We start from the raw sequence: 26515 nt of genomic DNA on the forward strand, positions 1-26515 counted from the left end.
ACTGCATAATGGGGATCTGCAGTCCCATCCTGTATCTACAAACTGCTTATTTTTTTTCAGGTTTATACGCTTACTATACATTGTACTCCACATGCTGATTGCTATACTGTACAGTAACTTATAATATGCACATTCTCATTGTTTCTTTAATTAGTTTTATGTGTTATTCTGAGTAAAAAAAATCATTATTTTGGGGTGTGGAACCAATTGTCTGCATTTCAATGATTTCTTATGGGAAAATTTGCTTCGGTTTAAAAGTGGATTTGGATTACAAGCGCGGTCTCAGAATGAATTATGCTCGTAATCCAAGGCACCCCTGAGATGATCTATGCTATGCCATAGCATTGCATAGATCAGTCTTATCGGTGATCTACTTTATGCAAGCGATCAGGTCTCCCGATCACTCAGTGACAGGAGCTTGTCCTGTCACTGAATACCCTAAATGCTGTGAATGCTGTGCATGGCAGTGTTTAAGGGGTTAATGAGAAAGAGCTGCGGGATCGCAGCTACCTCTCATTATCCTCAGCTCCTGGAACAATGATGTGTGTCGGACCGCTCTCACTGCAGTGGTCCCGCACACATCAAACCCCCTCACAGTCAGAAACGTATATGTACGTTCCTACTGCATTGGGTATGTGCAGTAGGAACGTATATATATACAGATTGCTGACGTAAAGGGGTTAAAGGGAATGTGTCAATAGGTGTATGGTGCCTTAAATGAGGGCAGCATAAACAGATTACTTACATCATTTTGTTCAGCCGTTCTCCTAATATGCAGGAGCTCCAGCTGCTGATTGACAGTTGACTGCCTATACACAGCATGGATAGATAACTGCCAATCAGTAGTTGGTGGGCATAATTTTCTGCTTCTCATAAATAATGAGGACTTCTGGGCTCATGCACATATTGGAGAGCAATGCTTATTGTACATGTTGTTCAGGAGGATATATCTAAATCAGCTGCACAGAACAATGTAAGTGATACATCATTCTGTTCAGTTTCTCTAAAACTGAGATAGGACAGGATTTACCTACTGACAGAGACTCTTTAATCCCCTATCAACCTAGCACAGATGCCACAGATAGCCCCCTTGACCGCTGGTCCAAGGAGTCATGTGCCATGCTACTAGCTATCAACACTAAACTTTGCGCCATAATTCCAGAAAGCACAGAGAGGTTAGTGGCTACAATGTTCACCTGCTGGCAGCTTAAAAACAAAGACAATAACAAGGCCAATGAGCTCATATGTCTATGCTCAGTATTCATTACTCACTATGGTAGGGCTCACACATAGAACTGTTATGATGACACATACAGGCAAGCAACTGCTGACATGAGTGGGCATGTTAACTGTGTCTGTGAAAAGAGCATTAATGGAATAGAAATTCATGGTTGCAGTCTATTTCAATGTAACTGAGATTGTGCCAATAGTATACCTTACCGAGCAGACCAACCAAATATAGGGTGATCACATAGAAAACTAGATGTCTATTTCCAGGAGAAAATACATAGTGCTTGAAAAGAGCACCCCTTTAACAGTGACTTCAAAAGCACCCTTTGAAGAAAAGCTTTAACCCTTTAACACATGACATTTTTTTTTCTTCATGGGTCCATTAAGGGTGTATTAGGCAGGTTCTTTGGTACCAGCCCTTTTAGAGCATCTTTGGTGATCGTCCTTGAAAGGTAACTTTGTTACAGGCCTTTTAAGAATGACTTTTACATTTAGATACCAGAACCCCCTCTGGTCTAAACCTACAAAATGATCTGTCATACATTTATTAATGTGTTGGGCTTTTGGCTCTGTTGGTGCTTTCAATATGTACTGTTTTATTTTTCTTCCTGCATCCGTATTCAGCAGCAATGAAGATCATCCAGCCAGTACTGCATCCAGCGTGTAACATGGCCCAAGTCTTACAAACATATAAATTGTTTCAGTTAGCAAGTATGTACTTCCATGATTAAGGGGTTTTCCCCAAAACTTGTCGACATGTGCTTTTATCCATTTGTATCATGTTTTAAGATGTTGGAACAAAGCTCATTTTTTATTCTACTTGGAGGGGTGGATATCCATACTTCTTCTTTTATTGCATCCCTCACTTGATGACTACAAATGGTAAGCTGACAAAGACTTTTTCTTGTTCATTGTCCCTTTAAGAGCAACTTAGGTACTGTCCCTTTAAGAGCAACTTTAATACCAACCCCTTAAGAGTGACATCTACAGTGGCCTTATAATGGTAAAGAAAATTGCCTGAATTGTGGAAATGTGTATTTATGTCAGTGGGGCAAACTTGTAAGGACCTGCCATCTTTTATTGTCCAATAGGGGACACGTGACTGTGTGGATGTTGTCAGGCATTTTGTGAAGGACCTGAGAGTTTCTGTTGGCTGCTACTTTTCAGCTATTGGCATGTCTGCTGTGATTGGCTGGTTAGTGCTGTGCTGGGTGACATTTGAATTTCTGAATGCATTTCAGTTCTGTGGCAAATTTTTGATCTTTAATTATTAATTTCTTAAGACGATTTCAATCGAAACAAAAAGTGCTTAGTACAGCTGTCACCGCCGAGGGCTTCAAAAGGCAGTTTAAATGGAGTCTGTGCACAAAGTGGTTTGTGCGGTATTAATTGCAGAAAGTTGGTTTTGGTACTACCCCTTTAAGAGAGACTTTGGTACCACCCCTTTAAGAGCAACATTGGTAATATGAAAAGATATATTACTATCTCCTGCTGTCAGTGAATGCAGACACATGTACCTGTCTTTGTGTAACAGCTCTGTATATTGCAAGTGTTAGTGATGTTCCTAGAATCTGGATAGAGCTAGAATGTTTTCATTAACAATCAGAAAGCAGAGATCTAAACCTACACTACACCTCCGACCCCTGGTAAACAGATGCCCGTTATGCAGTACACAGCTACACCATGCGCGTCAGCTCTGCTACAACATCAGCTAGTAGGGAATATACAGTATATTGGGGTGATGTGTTACAAAATCAGTGAAAAAAAACTGTCCTGTGTTTAGTGTGCAATAGTAATGACAACAGGCTAAGGGGTGAGTACGCAAATGGGCCCATCAGGGTTATGCATGATAGTAAATGTAGTTTCCTATCTTGGTTATAGATCGACTTTTAGATTATAAGATTGTAACTCAGGAATGGCAGCAGCTAAAAAAGACAGGAGATGGCTCAAAATACTTAAAGGGACTTGGTGAGTAAGACCAACTAGCATTTGATATTTTAGCTTTTAGGTGGATAACCCCTTTAACTGTAGAAAATCAGGAGAATCTGGAAGAAGAAGAATAAAGAAAACTGATTACAATATAGTGCTTTTTCAAGCACTATACAGTTTCATGTCTTAGTAAATCCTGTACTTAATACTATTGTATTTTCAATAAAATACATTAGTTCGTAAAATACTCAATCACATGCCTGCAACTGAGGTTACTATACTAACTGTACTTTATGATCATGCTGTATTTCTAAGTGGCAACATGACTAAGAAAACAAAGTTTTAATCTGTCACATACAATGTTCTAATTACTGCACATGCCAAAAGGGCATTCAGGAGTGCTTGGCTCAGGACTGTAAACATTCCAGAAACCACCAGAACGACCACTTAATATAAAAAAAAGTGGATTGTTTGGAAAGTGTTTGCAGCTAAAAGCAAACAAAAAATACTATATAGATCATTTGATAGACTAATACTTGGTTTTCTCATATACTGATGTGTCCACCCTTACATTTCATTTTGTTAAATGGGCACTGTAGTTATAACTTTCAAAACTGAATTCAACAGTAGATGTGAAATAAAGCAAGTTTGAATTTTTTTTTTTAATTTATCATGCTTTAAAGCAAAGCCATGCTTTCCAGAAATCCATGTCCAGTCTCCTCAAGGCAGCGCTTTAGTCTTGTGCCGATTGAAAAAGATACTTAATGCTCACAGAGAAGGCAGCCGTGCCTTGATGGACACTTTGAGCCATGACACTCTGTACTGGCTGGGACTTCTGGTGTTTAGTCTCTTTTTTTTTTTAACCAGTACAAGACTAAAAAGCTGTCATCAACAGACTGGACCTGAGTACAAATAAGTATAACTTTGTTTTAAAACCAGTGACACTTTAAACTAAGGATTTCATTTTGCATTACATTTTTTTAACACTATGGGGGAGATTTATCAAACATGGTGTAAAGTTAAACTGTCTCAGTCGCCCCTAGCAACCAATCAGATTCCACCTTTCATTCCTCACAGACTCTTTGGAAAATGAAAGGTGGAATCTTATTGGTTGCTAGGGGCAACTGAGCCAGTTTCACTTTACACCATGTTTGATAAATCTCCCCCTATATCACAACATGCTGTCAGGCACCTACCTGATGTGTGTGTAGCCACTCCCGGATAGACTATGCTGATAGCGTTGTAGCTATTTCAGGGGAGGTTACACAATTAGCATTAGGATGTTAGACCAGAGTGCAAGGTAAAAAGGAGGACTGACGTCACTTCCACTTAAACATCAGGGGCATAACTGCTTTCAGATCTGGACAGCTTTATTCAGTGTCCGATAATCCACAGGTAATTCACCATTGAGGCACTAGTAACACATAGGGGGACATTTAATAAGTCCAGCGTTTTCTGCGCCGGGCCTAAAAATGTCCCCGAAGGTCCGGCACTACGGAAATTTATGTAAAGGCGCACTGCCTCTACATAAATCCCTTTTGGATCAGTGTGTGCGCCAGGAAACCTATGCCAGCTCAGAGCTGGAGTAGGTCTCCTGATCATTTAAGCGGACGCAGAGTCCGCGCCCCCCATTCCGCCCCCTCCACACCCCCTCCCCGCCCCCTGGCATATCGGTCGGAAAAAGGCCAGATGTGAATATTTATTCGCAAAACGTCCATTTGCGAATAAATTTATTTGCATCTGGCCATTTTCCGCACAAAAATACGCCTTTTTTGCTTGATAAATGTCCCCCTTAGTGTCAACAGGCATCTCTGTAAGTATATGAAGATATAAGCAGTATTCTTGTACTAGTTGGTTTTGTATGCAGATATGTTATTTATTTATTTATTCATTTATTTATTTATTTACTTGATTAGCTTTAAAAAAAAAAAAAAAGATTATGTGCAAATGGACTCTTACATAAACTGACCCATGATCCAGAAAGAAAAGGAGGTAAATGTGTGAGTGGGGGGCTGTTAAAGTACAGTATGTATATATAAGTATGCCTGGGGAAGGTGTGCTGTAACTCTTGAGCCAAAACATGTTACTTTTAAGAATAAAGAATTCTGTTCAGAGGATATCAGTCTCTGTGTTTCCCACCAATGCAATCATCGGCTGGTCATAGGCTCTTGATCTAAGGAGGTCTACTTCTAGTAGTTTTATGGATCCTCAATATGTCCCACAGAAAAACAGGACATGTGGTGTGGACCGTAATTATGGAACAACTAGCCAATAGAAGGCTATGGGATCCACATCTTTTGCAGACGTTAATTACCATTTTTTGCGGATCCACCGGGAAAAAAAAAGGATTGTGGATATATTACAGACACATTTTTGACTGTTGGTGGTTGCAGTCACCAATTGCAGACATGATATACGGTCTTTAAAAATTACTGTACATGTGAATGAGGTCCAAGATATGAAAAAATTCAGCAAAATTCTCTCACAAGATTCTGACACTTTTGTAAATCTTACACTGTCTTTAGTCTAAGGAAATATGGGCCACTGAGTTTAGAGCGGAGTTCAGAAAGGACACATCTCAATGCTCCCATCAGATCAGCAGCATCGGCAAGACTGATCTGACTACTGCATCACATATATTGCAGTGTTAGCATTTTTGGGGCCAGACAAGATAACAAATTCCATTTACTATCCTATCTGTACATTTTTTTTTTTAATATATATATATATATATATATATATATATATATATATATATATATAAATATGGATATTGTAACAGTGAATGCAATTTTTACTCTGTATGTAAATTCAGTGAATGACAATGGCAGTTGGGTACTCACAAGGCTGCCTAAGGCAGGAGAACTGCTAGGTGCAGCTGGCTACAGCTTTAAAATGAAAACTATGGGGCCAATCAGTTTTGACAGTTTTAGACCATCTTTAATATTTTTTCCACACTAAATTATTGAGACTGATTTATTGCCTGTTAAGAAGCTCAGAAAATTCAAAGCGCCTCTTTAATACATTCAGTGCTTCTCCGTACACTTCTTCCATACAAGACTAACCTTTTCAAACAAATTTGTTATGTGTGCTGATCTTTATAACAATACTTCCTCATGGACATCTTTATTACCATTCCTTTTGGTGAAGTGATAAAATTGAGCCTTTGTAGGTAACCTTTATTTCAGTCAGGGCTTTTAGACGTTGTAATACATAAAACAAGACATTTAAGGAAAAAAAAGATAATTTTCCCTTCCTTACGGCTAACATATAATCTTTCTTTTGGTAAAACAGAAAACCCTTCATTTTCTCTCAGTGTTGGTCAATGGCTTTTCCTTTTTCAGTTAATTTTTTTTACTAGATAGTTTTATGTGGTGAAGGTGCTTATTTTTGTTGCTGTGGGCAGTCAGACAGGTATTATTTGGGATTGTGAAGTTCATCTCGTCTTCTTTGTGCTTGTCTTATGTCTCAAACGTCTTGTCATTCCGTTCTGAATGCTGGGCAGCAGTGCGGTTATGTGGATCTGTCTTACACACTTTGTGGTTCTTCTTCAATGACTTTATGAGATGAAATATTCAGTGATTGTCATAACATTTTCCACCTATTTCTCAAGCTTACAAATTTGCTGCCGCCAGTGAGAATTCAAAAATCCCTAAGCATATTTATACACTGATTAAGTCATTTAAAGCTTGCAGTGTGTCGTGTTCTGGATGTTTGGACCAATATAAACATGTCTTGTTAGAAACATGTTTTGCTCCTGGGGAATAAATCCTCACATCTCTGATTCATAAACACCTTCATTTATTATTTTCTTGAAATTCTATTTTCACATTTGAACTGCCTGCAAAATGAAAACATTATTGTCAGTTAGTGATATGCAACTCATTTCTGTCACTTCTCCTGCTTTAAAAATGTCTTGTGCTTTAATTTTTCCAGCAAAAGATATTAAAGTGTTATTAATAGTGCTTTATATCAACCGCCTAAAGAACACAAGCCGGCTACTATACTATGACAATTTATATCTTATGTGCAGTCCAGATAATATTAATCAGTGTGGAGCCGGTTAACAGCCCCATAGAAGAAAATGAATAACAAAACCTCACATCCACTAGATAGTAAACAGAGCTGGTAAAAAGAAATCTATCCTTGATGTTTAAAAATGTATATTTCTAACAAAGTAAAACAAGGACATTCCATTACTGGGAGATGCCTAATATAAAATTTATTGCACTGAAACATTTTAACAGATAGCGAATGCAGGCCTTTATTGTCTTTATTATTTAATGCGTCACTTAAAGTTTCCCAAATGAACCTCAGAAAAAACTGGTTCTTTTCTATCTACCAGACTGTCTCTGGGGACTGAAGCTATAAAAAGAAGCAGGAGAAGCAAGTTGCCTCGAGTGAAACCACTCCTACACAAGTGATCACAATCATTTGTTTAAGTAGAACAATCCTAGTATTAATAATAGGCTACATGGTAAAACTCTAAAAATCCTTCAAAATATAATGGAAGGTGAGATGTTTAACCCCTTCCCTCACCGCACCATAATAGTATGGAGGGCAGTTCCCTATGTGCTAATACAGCATGGGGTTGCCTATGATTCAGAAACTGTGTACACAACATCTGTAGTGGGTCATGCAGCTGACAACCTGCTGCAATGGTCAGCATAAGAGTTAACTCTGATCTCAGCTGTTTAATCCCTCAGATGCCACTGTCAAAGGCACCTATGATGCACCTGCGTTGTGTTGTTCGTTGCCACGGCAGCTGAGGCCTAACAATAAGTCACCTATATACTATACAATATACTATAAGCACTGTGTGTATATATATATATATATATCTCAAAGGAGACCAGAATTGTCGCAGAAATTGGTTGCTACAATTAGATTTTTATATCATTTGTGGTTCAAAAGTTATCAGCACAGAACGTTGCAACAATAACATGGGCGTGTTCAATGTGTTATGAACAGCAGGGGTCCAACAGCACCTCTAGTAAGGCGAGATAAGGGATCAACGCCAGAGGGTAAGTAATCCAAGGAACACAGTAGCATCAGAAAAAAGTCACAAGAACAACATCCAGAAATTGATTTTCAACGCTTTATTAGCATATCCGGGTACAAACAGCACTCAATGTTTCAGTCTAATATATGGTCCCCAGATAGGGGACGTATCAGATATTAAACTGATCAGAACAGATACTACACTTGATCTTAGCCAAAAGATCACTTGTCATGTCATTTACTCTTTTGGGTTCCTTCTTAGCAGTATGAATACCTGATATGCTGTATACCTGGTATGCTGTCTCCATGGGGATGCTACCTATGTGGGCAGGCATCCACTAAGATCATAATGCACAACACATAATGCCTATGTTTGTCTAATCGTGAGATGCAAGTAGTGTCAATCTGTTAAGCTAAGCCTTATTTTTATCATTACTCATAATAGATGAGAACATCTTGGAATATTGCGCATTATATTTACAGCCGTCTCCCCTACAGCCATGCAGGGCGCCTTGTCTCACCACACTTCTGCTTGCTTCCCTGCTTGCTGACGCGCATGTCACTGCCTCCTAGGCTCTGTAAATTTAAAGGGGCAGTATGTTCATGACCCCTTCCCATTCCTATGATTTCTGCCCGTGGTTCCAGCCTATGACTGCTATCCTAGTTCCAGCCATGAGTCCTGCTGAGCGCCTGCCAACCTTTCTGCCTACATGTCTCCTGCTGCACCTTGTTCTCCGCTGCTAGCAAGCCAAGCCAGGGGTAGGGACCTGGGGTTGCCTGCCACAGCAAGTCCATCCCACCTTGCAGTGTGCACTGGTGGAAACCGGCGGCCTCTTAGACTACGCTCCCTGGTGCGACTTTATCATCGCTAGCGGTGGTACAGCAGATCCATGACTCCAGTCGTAGCACAAATTGTGGGAACCGAGTGGCGTTTTGCAAAATTGACTGCACCACAGCGATCTCTGCGCCAGTGCCAACTAGGTAGTATAAAAAAAAAAATTCATTAAGCGAATTGGTACATTCACCTTTTACAGTTAAACAAGTGATATACAAGTACATTCTTAAAGGATAATTAAAGTGGTAAGGCTAAAATACTGGCCTGATATTAGGTGAAAACCTAAACTGAAAATGTCGACATGCCCATGCTTTGTGTGTGTGTGTGGGGGGGGGGGGGGGTGGCGGGGGTAGCCTTTTTGGGGTCAGGGGCATTTTTATTTACAAGATGTGGGATATTTATTAATCAGTCTTACAGTAGGAATGTTTATTGTTGCCCTTAGTAACCAAGCACAGCTCTGCATTTAGATGTGAGCTGTGATTGGTTGCTATGGGCAACAAAGAACATTCTTGTAAGACTTTGTAAGGCTGCTTAATAAATCTCCCTTGGTAAGTTCTGGTATTTTTTTTATTTTTCTGTCATTTCTTTCCATTTGTTTCAAAAAACATACCTCTAAAAATGCATGAAAGAAATGCAAGAAGAAGAAAAAAAAAAAGGTTGAAGCAAGGACTGTATGAAGGGGCTATGGGAAATTAAAATATTAATATTAGGGATGAGTGAGAAAAATGTAAAAATTATTTGCGCACCTGTTTGCGCTCCCCGTTGTCCTCTGCAAAACTGGCAGACCGAATATTTTAGAAATGTACTCATCCCTAATTAGTTATTAATAAAATCCTATTTGCTAGAAGCCATATTGATGAATGCATAACCTGGTCTTCTAAACCTGGAGCTCCAACAAAAAATTTTCATCCTGACTTGAACTTTATTAAAGATCTTCCTTAGTCTCCTTGGAAATTTCAACCCTGACATTGACTTAGTTCATGCTGTGTTGGCAACACAGCACCAGAATGCTTATCAGGCATTTTTTATTTATGTGCTTTGGAGAACAATTTTCAAAGAAGCACATTACGTAGGTTATGTTAAAAGTCTATCTGTGAGCTGCTACAATCTCTGTGTGTACATGTGACATCTGTAAGATTTAGCTGCAGGTGTAATATTCTTACAGAAACAAGACTTGCTCAGCTAAATTGATATTGAAAAGAGAAATTATATTCTTTTTATTCTTCTGCTCTGTATAAGGAAAATCATATTCAAAACAGTTGCATAAAAAGCTAATGTGATATACCTGCTAGATGCTTGGGTAAAATAAACATATGCTGTCTGCAATTTTTATATATTTTCACCTGGAATATAATATTCTAAAGCTTAAGGTTTATACACTGTAAAATCACCTTTGGACAAGCCATTGTAAATACAGTATAACATATAGTAAATTTTTACTATCACAGACAGTGGCATGAGGAGCTTACTTCAACCCCCAGGCAAAGTTAAGAAAGTGAGAATGCTGTTGGTGTATATTCAATGGTTTTTATCACAGTCAATTGAGTTTCTTAGCCAATGTGTGCCCTGCTGTCTCCCTAAGGTTGGGTTTTTATAAAATGTAGGGGAAAAAATATACCATGAACAAAACTTGTGTCCAGATGTTAAATGTGAGTCAATAGTGAAATATAAAGCACCATACCTACAAGTTTATGGATTTATGTTTTGTTTTTGTTTTTTTCTTATTTAAATTGGTATTTTGCTCAGAACATTTTTACACTATTACATTCTAAATAGCAATGATGCCAGGTTTATAATATGGTGTAATAAAGTTGACTGCACTGCTCCTGTGCTGCTACATGTTCCCCCCCCCACCACCCGAATAGCTGGAAAGGCTGCTACAGGCAGTCCACTCCACCTTGCTTCTTTATCTCCCCCTGTAGAAAGGAGCAAAGAAAATCCATAAAATCTAGACTTACAGCAACATTTGCAAAAATAGTAAACAAAGCAATTTTTTGCAAGCTTCGTGTTAAAAATTAACCCCTTCAGGACCAGGCTAATTTTCATTTTTGCGTTTTAATTTTTTCCTCCTTGTGCTTAAAAGGTCATGGCACTTGCATTTTTACACCTACAGACCCTCATGAGCCCTTATTTTTTGCATCACTAATTGTGCTTGGCAATGACAGGATGAACTTTTGCATAAAATATGCTGCAAAACCAGAAAAAAAAATTATATGCGCAGTGAAATAAATAAAAAAAACAACACAATTCTTTTTCTTTGGGGGGGGGGGGGGGGGTCGTTTTTACGCCGTGTGTCCTATGGAAAAACTGACATGTTATATATGTTCCTCAAGTCGTTACAATTACAATGATATGTAACATGTGTAACATTTATATTATCTAATGGCCTGTAAAAAATGCAAACCATTGTTACCGAATATATGTTCCTTAAAATCGCTCCATTCCCAGGCTTATAGCGCTTTTATCCTTTGGTCTATGGGGTTGTGTGAGGTGCCATTTTTTGTGCCATGATGTGTTTTTTCTATCGGTACCTTGATTGCGCATATGCGACTTTTTGATCGCTTTTTATTAAAATTTTTCTGGATTTGATGCGACCAAAAATGCGCAATTTTGCACTTTGGGATTTTTTTGCGCTTACACCATTTACCGTGCGAGATCAGGAATGTGATTATTAATAGTTTGGGCGATTACATACGTGGCGATACCAAACATGTTTATTTATTTAATTATTTATTTTTAATTATAACATGGGAAAAAGGGGGTGATTCAAACTTTTATTAGGGGAGGGGGCTTCTTATTAATAACATTACTTTTTTTTTTAACCTTTACACTTATACTAGAAGCCCCCCTGGGGGACTTCCAGTATAAGTGCACTGATCACCCATTGATCCATGCAGTATATAGTTATACAGTAAAGATCGATGAGATAGTCACTCGATTGCTTTCGGCTGCTGCAGCCGAAAACAAACGAGTGCCGAGCCGGGGACGGCGCCATCTTGGAGCGGTCCCTGGCCGGCAGCAGTAACGGAGATCGCTCCTACGGGACAACATGAGGCACCCGGGACCGCGGCGGTTCAGAGCGAGGTCGCCGCGCGGCCCCGCTCTGAACGCCCGCACCCGCACGAGGACGTACAGTTACGTCCTTGTGCCGGAAAGGGTTAATGAAAAGTTAAATGCTGACCTATAAACACTCCCACTGTGTCCTCTTCTGTCTCTCCAGTGTCTTCTGTGTCTCTGGTGTCCTCTTCTGTGCCCCCTTCAGTCCTTTCAGCCAATAACTGACGAGACAGGGGAGGCCAGTGATTGGCTGAGTGTGCCATCACTCTTTAGACAAGAGTATGAACAGAAGCACTGCACTCCCAGGAGATTATATGCTGATGAAATTTTATTCAGAAGAAAATCATATATCACAATCCAACCAGATCAAGCTGTGCGAATTAAAGTGGAGAAGTAATGCTACGGGCGACGTTTCGGTCGTGCTTCCGACCTTCCTCAGGCCTATGTAGCCATACTATGAAGAAAAAGGCAGCAGTGAATATACACACCAAAGAAGATTCAAAAATAAGAATTGCGTAAAGAAATATATAAATCGAGGAAAAGCGCGTTTACAAAACATAAATAGCTATGCATATGTATATCCACATATACACATATATATGTATACCAAGCACATAAGTATATTGGCTAACAGACTATTATTCTGGTATGGGTTGTGATGTGGTGAAGGCTAGAGACAAAATAAATCTGTAAAAACATCTAGGAATCTCTAATAGCGTCCAAAATAAATAACTAGCTAATAGCTCCACATAATCTAGCAGCATAAGGCGGTAGGTGGGGGGCAAGAAGAGGGAAAGGGCAAAAGAAGAAATGATGAAAGCTAGGCTTGCATAGGATGGCATGTAGAATATTGCCAAGCAATGTTGATATAGGCCGATAGAAACGAGGAGACATATAAAAAAGAGAGAGAGGGATGGCAACAAAGGGAAAGTAAATGAGAGATGTACTAGAAACAGTATCTTACTTAAGCAGTCTGATCCCTTCCAGGTTACCCTCTCTCTCTCTTTTTTATATGTCTCCTCGTTTCTATCGGCCTATATCAACATTGCTTGGCAATATTCTACATGCCATCCTATGCAAGCCTAGCTTTCATCATTTCTTCTTTTGCCCTTTCCCTCTTCTTGCCCCCCACCTACCGCCTTATGCTGCTAGATTATGTGGAGCTATTAGCTAGTTATTTATTTTGGACGCTATTAGAGATTCCTAGATGTTTTTACAGATTTATTTTGTCTCTAGCCTTCACCACATCACAACCCATACCAGAATAATAGTCTGTTAGCCAATATACTTATGTGCTTGGTATACATATATATGTGTATATGTGGATATACATATGCATAGCTATTTATGTTTTGTAAACGCGCTTTTCCTCGATTTATATATTTCTTTACGCAATTCTTATTTTTGAATCTTCTTTGGTGTGTATATTCACTGCTGCCTTTTTCTTCATAGTATTGCTACATAGGCCTGAGGAAGGTCGGAAGCACGACCGAAACGTCGCCCGTAGCATTACTTCTCCACTTTAATTCGCACAGCTTGATCTGGTTGGATTGTGATATATGATTTTCTTCTGAATAAAATTTCATCAGCATATAATCTCCTGGGAGTGCAGTGCTTCTGTTCATACGTACTATGGGATTGAGAAATCCCTCTGCACTAGCACCCAACAATACTATTTAGGGTGTGCGGACTGTCGCTGCTTCATAATCTTTAGACAAGAGTGACAGCCTGCTCAGCCAATCACTGGTCACAGTGCTGTTCCATCCCAGTCTGTGACTGATTGGTTGAGTGGGCTGTCTCTCCAGAGATGAGAGTGACAGCCCCTTCAGCCAATCAATAACTGATTGAGATTGAACAGCGTTGCAGCCAGTGATTGGCTAAGTAGGCTGTCACTCTTGTCTGGAGGGTTACAGCTCGCTCAACCAATTACTAGCCGCCACTGTCCCATCTCAGTCAGTAATTGACTTAGTGGACTGGAAGTGGCACAGAAGAAGAGACAGATGAGGTTACCAGGGGGAATGCAGACAGGTAAGTATTGCACCAAAACTGCACCAAAACAGCTAAACAATCGTAGGTGTACTCGGCTGAACAGGCTGGGACTGAGGGGGTGGGATGATTTGTACAGTACTATAGTAGGCATGAGGGTACAGTTATTAATGCTCTGTGTTTGCAAGGTGCTATATAAGTACAAATTAAAGAAAAAAGAGCTTAGCAAGGAAAGGGTTACAGTAAACAATGAACTGTATATTTATGTATGTCTACTTATACAAACTTTGCATCTATCCATCCATCTTGCAGGCATAATTAAGATATGCTCTTTTATCGACAGGTTGGTTGTTTTCAGTGCTTTACGGAGAGAAGGTTTTGTAATGTGGCTCATCTAATTGTACACTAAAGGAGCTCAATTCATAAACACCTTATTGTTCTCCATGATCTGCCAAGTATGGTGCTCGTGAATCAGTAAATCAATAGAGACGCCAGTGAATACAAGTAAGTTGTTGAAAACTGAAATGCTTGAATGTGACTTTACTGTTCACTATAAAAGGTCAGATTACTTTGCGCTAATAGTGCATACATGTTTCTAGATGATTCTTTTTAAATCCTTACTGACCACAAATGTAATAAACAATGTAAGAGTGGTATAATTGGAAGGGTTGCTACTTCACTATAGTGGCCTTGAGTGGTATATTATACAGAGAGAAATTAGCATACTATTTATTAGCATTACTACTTCTACAGCCCATACGAATGAGGCTATAGTGTAAAAATGATAAAGCTGACTGGGAACTATAGCATATATTGTTTAGGGTTCTCTGTTATTTGTATTGTGTTTATCCAGTTTGAATAGTTAAACCCTTGTCATATAACTACGTTTTGAGTTGTGTGAAGGCAAATTACAGTTATAACATTGATTTACCCCTTAAGGACCGGGCCAATTGTCGCTTTTGGGTTTTCGTTTTTTCCTCCTCACCTTTAAAGACCCATAACTCTTTCATTTTTCCACCTACAGGGCCATGTGAGGGTTTATTTTTTTTCAGGAACAGGTGTACTTTCAATCTGCCTTAAATGATTGATGGAACCCTTAAAATATCATTTATGGGGTGAATTTGGGTCAAAAAATGCGATTCCGCAAAATTTTTTAATTTTTTGGGGGGGGACTTTCGTGTTTACATAATGCATTATACGGTAAAACTGATTTTTTCTTTATTCTATAAGTCAGTCTGAACACAGCGATATGCATGTTTACTAGGTTTTCTAACGTTTTACTATTTTTATTAGCAGTAAAACTTTTTTTTTTTGCAAATAGGTATATTTTAAATTGTCCTATTGTGACTCTTATTTTTTCACCTACATGGTCTTATGGGGCATAATTTTTTGCGCCATGATCTTTAGTTTTAAGTAATATCATTTTATTCCAGATCAAATGTATTGATCGCTTTTATTATTTTTTTTATACATAAAATGTAATTTAAAAAAAGCAGTCTCTGCATTTTTTTACAGCTTTTTGTTCACAATGCGGAAAAATATTGTTTTATTTTAATCGATCGGACGATTATGCATTCTATGGTATATTTTATGTTAATTAACTTTATTATTTTTATGTGTTTTATGTATAAAATTAGAAGGTTGGTGTTTTTCAATTTCATTGGGGGAGGGGCTTTGGGACATTTTTTAAAACTTTTGTTTATTTTTTTCCCCACACTTTTTAAGTTCTCTTAGGGGACTTTTACATTAATACATTAGATTGAACACACTGATCATTGCTATGCCATACCATATCAGGGATCAGTGTTATCGCGATCTTCTGATAGAGCCTGCCTGTGGCAGACTGAATCAAAAGATTGAAGATCGGACTGCACGTAGAAAGGTAAGGTACCTCCGGCAGTCAGGCCATGTGATCGGGACCCCCTCAGACATACTGCAGGGGTCCCGATCGGTAGGTGACTGGAGATGCTCCAGTCACTTATACTTAAACGCCGTGACCACACGCAGTGTTTAAGGGATCAATGGTAAGCGCCCGCATGATTGTGATGGACCACCATTGAGGGTGAGGGCCTGGCTGCAGATAGCAGCTGGTCCTCACCGGCTACGGTGCGAGCTCAGCTCCTGAGCCCGCTCCATAGCCCAGGACCCCAGTGGGGTGTACATTTACGCCCTCCTGCATTCAGGCCCAGGCAGCGGGGGCGTAAATGTATGCCCATGGTCGTTAGGGGTAAAATGGGTGTGTTACATTTTAAAAATCATATTTAACCAAACTCGCTCTTAACTGGGCCAGGGGTATTCACTATAAACCAATAAATCACCAAACCTTCAGGACCTAAGACCTGGTGTGCAAGAGCCCTTTATGACAATCTCACCCCTAAAATGTAACTTTTATTATACTGCTTTAACATGTCACTGCTGTTATAACTTTCTTGTTCAATGTTTTTAATTTCCAATAAAGCTTTTAACAACACTTGATATCCTAATTAGTATTAAAAAAATGTTGTATGTGCAGTATGGTATATAACAAGATAAAATATGTCTTTCCGAGATCACATGTCAAATCTTTTTTAACAAAATAACAAAAAGTATACAAACAAAGTATACAAACAAATATATACATTTACGTAATCCAGGGTACATATATAAAGAATTGCGAAAATGTTTTTTTTTACTTTGACATAGTTAACAAAGCTTGTGGGTATAAATGCACCAGGATCTAAAAATGTTTACAGTAATTGGATTTTTCCCATTCTTGCCATTTATTATTACATTTGTCTAGAGAAAACACACCATATGCAATTATTCTTTCATATTGAAAAGAAATGTTAACTGCAGCTATAAATTCCTGGATCTCTGGAATCTGATTTCCAATATCTGGTTAGAACTATCTTTACATATATAAATAAAAAGCACACCAAAGATCTGTATTTAGGGGCTATGTCAGTAATTTTAAGAAATAATAAGATTGGGTCAACATAGTTGGGAATGATGGATTTAATATTAACATAAATATTTAATATTTAATATTTAATATTAAATATTTAATAAACATTTTTGCCAATATTTGTGTATTTTGGGGCATTCCTATAGAATATGAAATAGTGTGCCAACTCTTCCACACTCTCTCCAACATTGGTTGTCTATTCCTGTATTTATTCTGGCCAGTCTGTCTGGGGTGTAATACCACCTTAATATGGTCTTGAGAGCAGACTCGACATTAGAGCTGCATGTAAAAGTGTTATGAATATGTTTAAATGCTAATTGCCATTCTTCCCTGGAAAACTCCACCCTTAGGTCCCACTCCCATAAGTTAAGAGGGTAACATTTATTAAACACATTAAGATCTTGTAGATTCTCATATATGGATCGAAGGCCCTTTAAATTTGAATGGAGAAAGAGAAAGATTTGTAAAATTCAGAGTTAGAAAGGGTGTAGGAATTTTTTGAAAAGTTGTTATAATTTTAAAAGTCTAAATCAACAGTAGATGTGATATAAAGCAAGTTTGCAATTTGCATTCATTATTATGATTTTTATGTTGTTATCATGCTTAACCTCTTCACTGCTTATATCACCCTTTCCTTTCTACTCTCCACTTTATATACGTTTTTGCAACCTCGGGGCAATGCTTTTTATGACAATATTGAAGCTGAGGCTTCTTTACCTTTTTGTGGGCCACCATTTCATATTTTTGTAATGTGTGTCACACAGTGCTTGCATGGATATATAAGATATCACTATTACAAAGTATACGAGCCATCTCCATTAAAATGTTTGTATTGGGTAACTGATAGACACTGTTGTGATCTTGTTGACTCTGATATTTTGTCTGGATGTCCATCACTTGGCATTTGAATAGATGGACAAACTTCATTTCGTATTCCTGTAACTGTCATGGCCAGTGGTGTCGCTAGGCATTATGATTCAGGGATACTGCCCCGGATAGGAGGGTCACTGCCCCAAATTGTTTACTTAAGAATTTGCTGCATACGCCTCCTACCTGAGGGCAAGTTCCAGGGAGGAGTGGGGGCCGCACACTCTGGGGCTGGCTTCTCACGGCCACCGGGAGGGTGCCGGGCTCCCCCAGTACACATAAGCACTGCGGAGGCGCTTTGCCCCTTTAAAAACCCCGCCATTTTAGCAGACGTGCCAGCGCATGCACGTCTGCAAGGAACGTGCCTCAGAGGAGCCGGGCTCTGGGAGGAGGGAGATGTTGGGGAGGAAGGTGCTGAGCCCCCTTACCACTTACTATCTGGGGTCCTGCTCCCTCTACATCACCTGTTTCCTGCTCTCCTGTGCTGGGGGAGGGGCGGAAGAACCCGGTGCCGACACCAGGACGAAGATGGAAGCAGGAGGAAGCAAAGAGCTGCTAGCACAGTGAAGTTTCCTCATGATAAGTGTGTGTGTGTGTGTGTGTGTGTGCTGTGTGTGTGCCTGTCTGTTTATGAGAATTGTGGATGTAAATATGACTACAACCACCTTTATCCCCCTGGTAGCTGAAGTGTGTGTTACATGACTACAATCCCCATCACCCTCTGATAGCTGACGTGTTACATGACTACAATCCCCATCATCCCTCTTAATTCTAAAGTGTTACATGACTACAATCCCATCATCCCCCTGATATCTAAAGTGTGACTTGACTACAATCCCCATCATCTCCCTGATATCTGAAGTGTTACATGACAACAATCCCCATCATCCCCCTGATAGCTGAAGTGTTATTGTCCATACTATAAAATTATCACCTTCCTGATCACACATGGTAAACAGTGCAAGTGCAGAACCCCAACAAATTCAGTACCACACAAAAACATGGTACTAAATAAAACTACAGATCACGGCACAAAAAAAATGCCCCCTCACCCCACAGCCAGACAGGTGGAAAGATAAAAAAGTGTTAGGACTTAAGTAATGTGGAAGTAATAAAATGAAAGGAATAAATTGGTTGGTACGGACGGATTTTAAATATAATTTATTAAGTATCAAATTACATAGTTACATAGTTAAAACGGTTGAAAAAAGACACATGTCCATCAAGTTCAACCAAGGAGGGGATGGATACAGGGAAGGGGGAGGGGTGATAGGTTCTATACATATGCATCTATATTATTTTGGTCTAAGAACTTGTCTAGCCCTGTTTTGAAGCCCTCTACTGTTTTTGCTGTGACCAGATCCTGTGGTAGACTGTTCCACAGATTCACAGTTCTCATGGTAAAGAAGGCTTGTCGCCTCCGGAGATTGAACCTTTTTTTCTCCAGGCGGAGGCAGTGCCCCCTTGTCCTTTGAGGGGGTTTTACCTGGAACATCTTTTCCCCATATCTCTTGTAGGGGGCATTTATATATTTAAATAAGTTAATCATATCTCCCCTTAAACGTCTCTTCTCCAGACTAAACAAATGTAATTCTTTTAATCTCTCCTCATAACTAAGATGCTCCATTCCCCTTATTAGTTTAGTTGCCCGTCTTTGTACCCTCTCCAGCTCTAGAACATCCTTTTTATGAATCGGGTTCCAAAACTGGACAGCATACTCCAGATGAGGCCGCACCAAAGCTTTATAAAGCGGTAATATTATATCCCTGTCCCTAGAGTCCATGCCTGTTTTAATGCATGACAATATCCTGCTGGCCTTAGAAGCCACTGACTGACATTGTGTGCTGTTCTGTAGTCTATTATCTACAAGCGAATACACGTGTGTAGAGATCACCGGCACTACTCTCTATCGGCGGCTTACTAACGGAATACTAACATGCGCTTTGGACTATGTCACAGTCGTCTATGGGGTGCTCCTCATATACTAGTATGCAAACAGTCCAAACAAAAAAGAGAAAGATGAGGGCACTCACCCATATAAGGCACTACGACTTCTTTATTCACAACATGTGCAGTTAAAAGTCCATGGAGGCATCAAGACATCAAGACATGCGGGCAGACGCCATACACCTTACAGCGTTAACATGATGGCCATTTCGCCCGCATGCGCGCTTCTACGGATTCTATTATCTACAAGTACACCCAGATCCTTCTCCATTAGTGACTCTCCCAGAGTAACTCCCCCCAGGACATATGATGCATGTGGGTTATTAGTACCCAGGTGCATAACTTTACATTTATCCACATTGAACCTCATTTGCCAAGTGGACGCCCAAACACTCAGTGTGTCTAAGTCATCCTGCAACATCTGCACATCCTCCATAGACTGTACTGTACTACAAAGCTTGGTGTCATCTGCAAAGATAGAAACATTGCTGTTAATTCCATTCTCAATATCATTAATAAACAAGTTAAACAGAAGAGGGCCCAGTACTGACCCTTGGGGTACACCACTTATTACCGGGGACCATTCAGAGTAGGAATCATTGACCACCACTCTCTGGGTACGATTATTAAGCCAGTTTTCAATCCAGTTACACATTAAATTTTCCAAACCGATAGACTTTAACTTACCCATCAGACGTCCATGAGGAACTGTGTCAAACGCTTTTGCAAAATCCAGGTACACGATATTCACAGCCACGCCGCCATCCAGGCTTCTACTTACCTCTTCATAGAAACATATTAGGTTGGTTTGACAGCTTCTGTCCTTAGTAAAACCATGCTGGTTATCACTTATAATACTATTAGCCACTACATATTCCTAGATGTAGTCCCTTATAAGCCCCTCAAATAGTTTCCCCACAATGGACGTTAAGCTTACGGGTCTATAGTTACCACATGCCGAACCCTGGCACCAGGGAGACAGCAAACCATTTGGTTGAGGCGGTCTTGGCGACAAATTATTCTATCCGTCTTCCTGATTATAGAATCCCCTACAACCCCTAGCTGTCTAGGCCTACCTACAATACCATCCCGCCCACTACTAGTTGGACTGTTCCCCCGGCTGTTAGGGAGAACAGGTTCCACTAGAGCTGCCTTTTCTGACACGGATGCCCTTGCATCATCACCTAACTTGGCAATTTTGCTTGGGCATATAGTAGGAGAAGTGGCCTTCCTTTTCTTGGATCCCTTACTGGTCCCTCTAACTACATTAAAGGGGTTATCCAGTGATACAAAAACATGGACACTTTCTTTTAGAGACAACACGACTCTTGTCTCCAGTTCAGGTGCGGTTTGCAATTAAGCTCCATTCACTTCAATGGAACTGAGCAGTAAACCCCACCCAAGCTAGAGACAAGAGTGGGGCTGACTGTGGAAGAAAGTGGCCATGTTTTTGTAGCGCTGGATAACCCCTTTAACCCAGCTACTTACTTGGGCCTCCTGATCTATATCACCACCCTCCATCTCTAACCCACTAACTTCCTACTCAGTGAGCCGAAGTTCCCTCTCAAGGTGGCCAAGTTCCCTCAGTGTTGCAATATGCTTCTCCAGATCTCTAACTCGAGCTTCTAGATGGGCAACATGCTCACATCTGTCACAGCGGTACTCACCCTGGAACACCTGCTCCAGTTGTGCGTACATGCGGCAGACTGCGCACTGAATGAATCCTTCCATCTCGCTAGCCATCATCCTCAGTGCAACAAAAACAGTGAAAAAGAAAGAGATTTAGCACTTACCAGAACTTGTAACTCCTTCTTTCAACTCCTTTTTTAAACTCCACTTATTTTCAACCACTTGTCAGCAAGCACACACAGTGAGTGCTGAGCCTTGATTTAAGCACCTGAGATCAATTAACCCCACCCCCAGGTGCAGAGCAGACCAGAGAAAAAAAAAACAGTTTGGACCTGTTTAACTAAGCAACTATGGCACTAGCTATCTATGCACTGCAGCAATGCACACCACACAATTGCCCAAAAACAACAATATATCAGTCACTCCAAACCCACAGAATCACCAACAACTCCTTTTTTAAACTCCACTTATTTTCAACCACTTGTCAGCAAGCACAGTGAGCAAGCAAATTAGTATCGAGCATTGAAAAAAAGTTGGTATTGGTATCAGACTCAAAATTGTGGTATTGTGACGTTTTTTTGTCCTCTGACTGCGCTCTTTGATGGGATAGGGGGGATGGGGCAAGCTAGAAATTTTGCACCAGGACCCATCAGCCTTTTGTTACACCCCTGATGGGAATGCTGCACTCTGTGTGTGTGTGTGTGTGGGGGGGGTTATTCTATATGGGAATGCTGAACTGTGTGTGTGTGTGTGTGTGTGTGTGTGTGGTTATTCTATATGGGTATGCTGCACTGTGTGTGTGTGTGTGTGTGTGTGTGTGTGTGTGTGTGTGTGTGTGTGTGTGTGTGTGAGAGAGATTATTCTATATGGGAATGCTGCACTCTGTGTGTGGGGGGTTATTCTATATGGGAATGCTGCACTGTGTGTGTGTGTGGTTATTCTATATGGGAATGCTGCACTCTTCGTGTGGGGGGTATTCTATATGGGAATGCTGCACTGTGTGTGTGTGTGTGTGTGGTTATTCTATATGGGAATGCTGCACTCTTCGTGTGTGGAGGGGGTATTCTATATAGGATATATACTATATATGTGCTGGAGCAAGGATCCTAAAGTGTCTCAGATTCTACAAAGAGGAATCGTGGCTCAGGCTGAGTGGAAAAGAAAAAGAAAAATGAGCAACTGTGATCAGAGAAGACGTCAACTGTGAGTCACTATTTCAATCACTGGCCGGAATGAACAACAAAACCTATATACACATAAGCATACATATCACTGTATGTACAGTATATAAATAACGTCAGTGCAGAGATCTCTCCCATAATCCACTTACAGCAACTCAGAGGGCCCGTGCCCCGGATGTTTTAGGACCCTAGCAACGCCCCTGGTCACATGATAGCCGAGAGACCACTATCCACGAGCACTGTGCCCTTGGGAATTAACCTAACACATTGAGCTATAGTATGAGAACAAGTTGTAATTTTTAGTTTACAAGAAGAAAAAATAGTTCCACCACCAGGAGCAAAATAGTAACAATATAGTTAACTAAACATATACTAAATAGTTAAATTTCTGCATGAGATAGCCAATATGATTGTGGTGTGTGCTCGATCGGTCACTTGCCAGATGGTACTGTGTGATGCCACTATTGTGGTGGTTGGTTGGAGTATAGCCCAGCCAGATGGTAGGTTGTACAGGTAGGCACACAGGTATGGGAGCACGCCTGATTTTATTTTAAGGTGGCTGGCTATACCCTTTCCCCTGTGGTCAGTGTGTCTGTGAGGGGGTCCCTTGGGTACTTTTCACAGTGGTCCGGAGTGGAGTTGTAACTCACCCGCCACCCACAGAAAGGGGAGATGACCCAATGAAGGTGTAACAATTGTGTAGGTGCCTGAACAATAAAATCTTCTTTACTGCAGGAATACAATACTTTATACACCAGCTGACAATAGGCTTCTGACTTTTAGAGGTAGAATAGTTGAGTTGAACTGTTCACATGCTGAGAAGTAGAGTAGGTTCAGAATAGAGAAGTAGAGTAGGTCGTGAGGGTTCAGAGTAGCAGAAAGGAGTTTGTCTCAAGAATCCCAACCCAGGGTAGAAGTGTGCTCTGCCGAGACTTGTAGAAGAAGTAGAATACTTAATACTTGAAAGTAGAACACTACTTGTGCCCCTGTTTCGACATCTGTTGTGATACCACCTATTGCACTACAGTGTCAGGTGACCCGTCATTCTAAAGTGACACAAGCCCCAGACCTTGTTACCTGAGTTGATCAGGGTGGCCAAAATTACCTGGCTACACCCACACTCTGAGATTATGTAGGCTTGCAGCATAATTGCTCTATCAGGATTAGTTCCTCTTGTTTCAGGATACTGTCCTGCATCTTTAGAGATGTTCATGGCGTAGGTTGAGGTGATCTCTGATTTGTCCCCTCTCGAGTGGTTTAACACTGCATAACTAGAATAAGATTTGCTTTTGGATGAAAGTCTCTGCATCCTCCATGTGTGTCCATCTACTACCATACTCCAGACTAGAGTACACTGGACTGACTAAGTGTGGGTGTGTACTTCCTTTCCCATGTGACAACTTCCTACAAGGTGTGTAGTACCTCCTGTGAGTGGTGGAGAAGAGAGTGAAAGAAAAGAAAGGATAAAAGAGAAGAGAAAGAGCTCTTATTGGTGCACAGATTACAAACAAATATGCAACATAAAAGTGCATAGACAAATAATAGTGACATCTAGTGGCAAAACTTAGGCATAACTTCATTACGACTTTACTTAAAGAGGATGTACCACCAGGTACATCCTCTTTAATCTGACACAGGGATAGAACAGCGCCGTCACGGGCAAACCGGTGCTGTGGTCCGTTTTTGATCCACGGCCCGGTTCCCGTGTACGACGACGCTCTATCCACGGGTCCTGGTGCTCAAGCACTGGAGGCTGGCCGGCCAACGGCACCGTACACGTGAACCGGGCCGTGGATCGAAAAACAGACCGCGGCACCGGCTTGCCCGTAACGGCGCTGTTCTATCCCTGTGTCAGATTAAAGAGGATGTACCTGGTACAGAGGATGTACCTGGTACAGACTTGTGCAAGGGGTATACAGACTAGTAACCATTGTTACCCTTTGGCTTTTCAGTGTATAACATTTCTTTGTACATTTCTTTGTTTAGTTGTTAGTTGCACTATGTTGTTTAGAATAGGAGGTACACTTTAAGGCCATGTTCAGATGCTGTATAAGAGCGGTTGTTCTGTGACACGGCCATGTCACAGAATGGCCGCTATCTGTGAAGTTCACCCTGGCCAGTATTGCTTTTTTTTAAAAATTGGAATTGGAATATCCAGCCACTGACTCTTATCAAACATGACAGTATGTCCACAGAAGCGTTCAGTCTATGCACAATCTCTCAGTCAAGAACACCAGAAAATAGAGGGACAGTTGCAATATAATTTATGTAAGGTACTAGGAAATACATGCTGAATTATTAATTACAGATGATACAATTCCAGACAGAACAATGACAGCTGTGCAGTAGTTTATTACCTAAATGTGACTGACATTCAGACAGTTTGGTATTCAGACAGTTTGGCATTTCTAAAGCACTTAGCACTTCACACCTTTATTTGACAGAATTGTTGTTTTCTATATGTCAGTCAATAAGCCTTTGCTTTAGCTAGCATGCTCACAAATTGCTTGAGCGACACTAGTGTTAGGATCAGCGAACTGGGACTTGAGAGTCCTATTTCATTTGAGACTAATAGTACAGTGTATCCACAAGGGGGGGGGGGGATATTTTCCTGTTAACATCAATCTTTTCAAATACATGCATGTGTCCTCTCTTTAGCATGGTACAAATTGGTATATCATGCATCAATGTGTGTATCAAATGTTCCAAACAAAGTTCCACTGTTTTTATGTAATCTACAAGTAATGCTACTCCTATCCACATACACTAAGAACACATAATACCAAGTTTGGATGTACTTACTTGCTGGTCTGTTTTTAGCTCTGCTCCATTAGGGGAAAGCTGTGATAAGTGGCTGCAGTTTAGCTACAGAGTCTAAGCTTTAGGTAGCTGAAATCTACCTTACACCTCATCAGAGGATCAAGCTTTGTCCCTCACAACTGCAGTTTTGCTTGTTGAGATTGGCTGCATAAACCCATCATAATCTCACCAGGAATACAGTACATAGAGAACTCCTTTTACTGCAGGAATAGAGGGACACATGAAATTCACTTTACCCTCTTGTTAACATTTGCATGATTTCCTAAGGTTTTTCAGTATAAAGCTCTAGAGACATGATTATCGGCAACCAAATCTTGAAGTGTTATTTTATAGCTTTGAATTTCAGAGAAAATAATTAGGCTGCATATATATATACACTCACTGGACACTTTATTAGGTACACCTGTCCAACTGCACGTTACCACTTAATTTCTAATCAGCCAATCACATGGCGGCAACTCAGTGCATTTAGGCATGTAGACATGGTCAAGACAATCTCCTGCAGTTCAAACCGAGCATCAGTATGGGGAAGAAAGGTGGTTTGAGTGCCTTTGAACGTGGCATGGTTGTTGGGGCCAAAAGGGCTGGTCTGAGTATTTCAGAAACTGCTGATCTACTGGGATTTTCACGCACAACCATCTCTAGGGTTTACAGAGAATGGTCCGAAAAAGAAAAAACATCCAGTGAGCGGCAGTTCTGTGGGCGGAAATGCCTTGTTGATGCCAGAGGTCATAGGAGAATGGGCAGACTGGTTCGAGCTGATAGAAAGGCAACAGTGACTCAAATAGCCAACCGTTACAACCAAGGTAGGCAGAAGAGCATCTCTGAACGCACAGTACGTCCAACTTTGAGGCAGATGGGCTACAGCAGCAGAAGACCACCCGTTACTAGCATGGTGTACCTAATAAAGTGGCCGGTGAGTGTATATATATATATATATATATATATATGTATATAATATATATATATATATATATATATATATATATATAAATATATATATATATAGTGCAGTATCATTACAAATTGGTTTTCCTTAAAGGAAACCACTCTGCACGATTTTCAGTATAGATATAGATCTACCGTTCA

At 40.3% G+C, this 26515-nt stretch overlaps 1 protein-coding gene and 1 pseudogene across 7 annotated transcripts in view; one reads left to right on the forward strand and one right to left on the reverse strand.

The window, feature by feature from the left end:
• LOC138783491 (poly(rC)-binding protein 3-like) overlaps positions 1-26515 on the forward strand; it is a 531869-nt gene that overhangs the window by 227472 nt on the left and 277882 nt on the right. For 5 of the 7 annotated variants that reach the window (XM_069958249.1, XM_069958253.1, XM_069958259.1 and 2 more), the window contains one exon: positions 14382-14542. The exons of 1 other annotated variant lie outside the window; for it this stretch is intronic. The gene's annotated coding sequence lies outside the window, so the exon portion shown is untranslated. Of the gene's footprint in view, positions 1-8201; positions 8275-14381; positions 14543-26515 lie in introns of those variants that run through there. One more of the 7 variants, XM_069958254.1, reaches the window with a different exon arrangement.
• Positions 8290-8383, reverse strand: LOC138785000 (U2 spliceosomal RNA; annotated as a pseudogene).

Source organism: Dendropsophus ebraccatus, chromosome 2, assembly GCF_027789765.1.
Source record: "Dendropsophus ebraccatus isolate aDenEbr1 chromosome 2, aDenEbr1.pat, whole genome shotgun sequence".
Taxonomy (NCBI): Eukaryota; Metazoa; Chordata; class Amphibia; order Anura; family Hylidae; genus Dendropsophus; species Dendropsophus ebraccatus.